Here is a 5,350-nt window from a genome sequence, read left to right on the forward strand (position 1 = left end):
GGCTTTGCGTAGCGTATAAGTCCACTCTTCAACCTGGCCTCGCGTAGCGTATAAGTCCACTCTTCAACCTGGCGTCGCATAGCGTATAAGTCCACTCTTCAACCTGGCGTCGCGTAGCGTATAAGTCCACTCTTCAACCCGGCTTCGCGTAGCGTATAAGTCCACTCTTCAACTGGCTTCGCGTAGCGTATAAGTCCACTCTTCAACCTGGCCTCGCGTAGCGTATAAGTCCACTCTTCAACCTGGCCTCGCGTAGCGTATAAGTCCACTCTTCAACCTGGCTTCGCGTAGCGTATAAGTCCACTCTTCAACCTGGCCTCGCGTAACGTATAAGTCCACTCTTCAACCTAGATTCGCGTAGCGTATAAGTCCACCCTTCAACCTGGCTTCGCGTAGCGTATAAGTCCACTCTTCAACCTGGCGTCGCGTAGCGTATAAGTCCACTCTTCAACCTGGCTTCGCGTAGCGTATAACTCCACTCTTCAACTGGCTTCGCGTAGCGTATAAGTCCACTCTTCAACCTGGCCTCGCGTAGCGTATAAGTCCACTCTTCAACCTGGCTTCGCGTAGCGTATAAGTCCACTCTTCAACCTGGCTTCGCGTAGCGTATAAGTCCACTCTTCAACCTGGCGTCGCGTAGCGTATAAGTCCACTCTTCAACCTGGCTTCGCGTAGCGTATAAGTCCACTCTTCAACTGGCTTCGCGTAGCGTATAAGTCCACTCTTCAACTTGGCCTCGCGTAGCGTATAAGTCCACTCTTCAACCTGGCTTCGCGTAGCGTATAAGTCCACTCTTCAACCTGGCTTCGCGTAGCGTATAAGTCCACTCTTCAACCTGGCTTCGCGTAGCGTATAAGTCCACTCTTCAACCTGGCTTCGCGTAGCGTATAAGTCCACTCTTCAATCGGCTTCGCGTAGCGTATAAGTCCAACTTTCAACTTGGCTTCGCGTAGCGTATAAGTCCACTCTTCAAACTGGCTTCGCGTAGCGTATAAGTCCACTCTTCAACCTGGCTTCGCGTAGCGTATAAGTCCACTCTTCAACTGGCTTCGCGTAGCGTATAAGTCCACTCTTCAACCTGGCTTCGCGTAGCGTATAAGTCCACTCTTCAACCTGGCCTCGCGTAGCGTATAAGTCCACTCTTCAACCTGGCGTCGCGTAGCGTATAAGTCCACTCTTCAACCTGGCTTCGCGTAGCGTATAAGTCCACTCTTCAACCTGGCTTCGCGTAGCGTATAAGTCCACTCTTCAACCTGGCTTCGCGTAGCGTATAAGTCCACTCTTCAACCTGGCTTCGCGTAGCCTATAAGTCCACTCTTCAACCTGGCTTCGCGTAGCGTATAAGTCCACTCTTCAATCGGCTTCGCATAGCGTATAAGTCCAACTTTCAACTTGGCTTCGCGTAGCGTATAAGTCCACTCTTCAAATTGGCTTCGCGTAGCGTATAAGTCCAACTTTCAAAACCGGCTTCGCGTAGCGTATAAGTCCAACTTTCAAAACCGGCTTCGCGTAGCGTATAAGTCCAACTTTCAAATCGGCTTCGCGTAGCGTATAAGTCCAACTTTCAAAATCGGCTTCGCGTAGCGTATAAGTCCAATCTTCAAAATCTTATTGCATTATCATTTGCATTTTGCCCCTGCCTGCGGGCACATCTTTGTCTATCTTGTCTGTTTGTCTAAGTCTTCGGCCTTGTCAAAAATGGGTCGTCTCTGGGCTTTGACATTCACTCCCGTCACTTGTGACTTCCGAGTTCTGTCAAAGAGGGGCAACTGTAGACACCCCATTTTTGACTGACCTTGAGACTCAGACGTCACCAGTTGAGCACTTGGTGATATTGCATAATGTGTTTGTTCAGAAGTTTCAGAGTCACGGCCGTGAGCCCTACCTCCGGACTTCCGAACCCTCTTCTGTGCCTTGTCTCGGTTTGCGAACCAGACTCAATTTTCTCTGTTTCGTTTCCTATGGGAAGGGAGAGGTCCCGTAGACCATCTCTCAATGTCCGTAGGTTACATTTGGTGGCCGTAGGCCATTGTTCCCATTTCGGAGTCCGGTTTCCGGTTTTCGGGGCCGTCAGGCCGTGTGCCTCGGTTCGGGACCGCTTAACCATCTCCTTTTGCTCCGGTTTTTGGTATACTTCCTATTTGCTCCCTGTTGAGGGACACTGGGGGCTGAGAAACCCACTTCGTGGTCGAACGCCATTTTCGGTGCTTAACAGCCCATTTTCGGGACCCCGAACTGCGTGTTTTGGCTCCCGAACATTCGTTTTGCATCGGTTTTCGTTCATTTTTGGCAGGTACCTCTGTTTTATCACTGGAGAGGTCACTGAAGGGTGGGAGGCCAACAATTGCTGCAGCAGCCAGTTATCTCTCCTCCGGAGCCTCCCGGCGCCCGTTTTTCCAACTTCCGGGCTAATGTTGAACACCCTAGGGTTAGTATTGCCAACTTTCAACCACATATCTGTGATCTACACACCTGGGAGGCCCCTAAAAGTTGGTGGCCGGCCATTAAGGTTACCTGACCCTTTTGACCCCTTTCTTCCGGGCTAATGTTGAACCCCTTGGACCCTTTTTCTTGAACTTTGAACCACATATCTGTGATCTACACACCTGAGAGGCCCCTAAAAGTTCATGGCCGGCCAGTAATTCAAATTGACCCTTTTGAACCCCTCTTTCCGAGCTAATGTTGAACCCCTTAGACCCACTTTCTTGGAATTTTAACCACATGGTTGTGTTGTACACACATGGGAGTACCTCCCCAGTAGCTGGTCGGCCAGAAAATCTCATTGAACCTTTTGACCCCTAGCCGGCCGGCTAGGGGGTGTGGCCGGCCGGCCACCTCCAACAAAAGTGAGAGGCCGGCCGTGTTCCTTGCACTGTGCACTTTACAGCTGTGGGGCAATATCCCCCAGACAAGATATTTATCCGGGGGATATTTTGTGGGGGAATTTTGCTCTCCTTTTCCCCCACCTTTACACCCCCTTTTGAACCCTTATAACCAGCTGGTGGCCTCCTTTGTTGGGGTTAGAAAAACTCTCCTTCAAGTCTCCATACTCAACTCCATCTCCATAGCTCTCAATTCTTCAAAAAACCCTAAGTCCCTAACCATCATTCCTTCTACACCACCAAGCTCTACCACCACCATCTCATTTCCAGCAACAAGGAAGGATTCTTGAAGGCCAAAGAAGCTGCAAATCCATCCAAGAAGCAACAAAAGTTTGAGTCTTCAAGGGTAAGTAATACTTTTACCCTTTTGACCCTTTTTCTTGATCTATTTCTAAGCCCCACTTGCTTTTTGTTTCAAGCTCCGGCCCTAACTGAAAAGGGCCCTATTTTGAGCTCATCTTCACTTTTCATTAAGGGCTCAACCCTGTTTGAGCCCTCCATGACACACTTGCTTCATTGATCCTCTTGTATGTCATAATTTTGCATGCTATTTTTGACCCATGAGCAATTTATTTTCGAGCATGTTGTAAACTGATATGAGGCTTATTTTGAGCCCCTCTTCAACATTGAAGAAGAGCTCAACACCATTTGGGACCTCCATGTTGTACCTACCTTTATACTCCTCTTTTCTTCCCCATTATTGCATGCAATGGCAGCCTATCATACTTTTGTTTTTGGCCATTTTACAGTTCTAAAAAAGTTCTTATTTTGGTCCATACTTCATGTTTCATTTAGGTCCTTTCATGGTTTGGGGCCTCCATAGGTCACTTCATGTTATATCCCTCTTTTATTCCCCATTCTTGCATGTTTAGTTAGCCTACCATGATTTTGTTTTTGGCCATTTTACAGTTCTAGAAAAGTGCTTATTTTGGTCCATTCTACATGTTTTATTAAGGGTCTTTGGCTTTTTGGTGATTATTTTGCATACCTCATGTTATAGCAGCCTTATTTTGCATCACATTTCTATCATGTTTGTATACTGATTTTGAGGCTGCCATATACTGTAAATATTCATATTTTTGGTCCCTCTTCAATGTTGTAGAAGGAAATTTTTCAGTTTGGGTTTTGCTTATATCACTTGCTTCATTACCCCTCTTTTGGCCCCTATTCTTGCATGCTATTTTTCCCTTGCCTATACTTGCTGTTTGGCCATGTTTATAACTGTGAAAGTGCATTTTTTGGGACTGTCTAGCTTCTTCCTTTGCATTGCATGTCCATATTGTGCATGTTTAGCATAGCTATAGGCCATTTCGGGTGCCTAAATTTGCATTTCGGGACATTTCCTTGCATTTCATGTCATTTCGCTTCATTTCGGGATTGCTTTCCCCCATATTTTAGTGCTGAAATTCCATTGGCATACTTGCATATCATTTTTGCCATGTTACATTGCATTTTGCGTTGCCTCGGTTTGCGTGCCAGTGTGCACGCATTTCGAGGCACTCCATTTTTACCCGCCGGCATCCTATGTGAGTGTGGCTGAGGCTCACTCATGTTGGTATAAGCCCATTTGTCATTTTCATGTCATTTCATCGCATTCCGTGATTGCCTCGGTTTGCGTGCCAGTGTGCACGCATTTCGAGGCACCCCTTTTTCATTCACCGGCATCCTATGTGAGTGTGGCTGAGGCTCACTCATGTTGGTATAAGCCCATTTGTCATTTCCATGTCATTACATTGCATTTTGCGTTGCCTCGGTTTGCGTGCCAGTGTGCACGCATTTCGAGGCACTCCATTTTTACCCGTCGGCATCCTATGTGAGTGTGGCTGAGGCTCACTCATGTTGGTATAAGCCCATTTGTCATTTTCATGTCATTTCATCGCATTCCGTCATTGTCTCGGTTTGCGTGCCAGTGTGCACGCATTTCGAGGCACCCCTTTTTCATTCACCGGCATCCTATGTGACTGCGGCTGAGGCTCACTCATGTTGGTATAAGCCCATATCATGTTTCTATGTCATTTCATCACATTCTGCCATCGCCTCGGTTTGCGTGCCCGTGTGCACGCATTTCGAGGCACTCCATTTTTATCCGACGGCATCCTATGTGAGTGTGGCTGAGGCTCACTCATGTTGGTATAAGCCCATATCATGTTTTCATGTCATTTCATAGCATTCTGCCATTGCCTCGGTTTGCGTGCCCGTGTGCACGCATTTCGAGGCACCTCATTTTCATAGCATTTTACCATTGCCTCGGTTTGCGTGCCCATGTGCACGCATTTCGAGGCACCTCATTTTTATCATATTCTGCCATTTTTTCGATTTGCGTGCCCGTGTGCACGCATTTCGAGGCATCTCATTTTCATTGCATTCATGTATTTTCTCGGTTTGCGTGCCCGTGTGCACGCATTTCGAGGCATTTCATTTCCATAGCATTGTACATGTTAGGATTGTATCTTAGTTGCATTTCACGC

Source organism: Camellia sinensis, chromosome 9, assembly GCF_055761805.1.
Source record: "Camellia sinensis isolate YWXY chromosome 9, ASM5576180v1, whole genome shotgun sequence".
Lineage (NCBI taxonomy): Eukaryota > Viridiplantae > Streptophyta > Magnoliopsida > Ericales > Theaceae > Camellia > Camellia sinensis.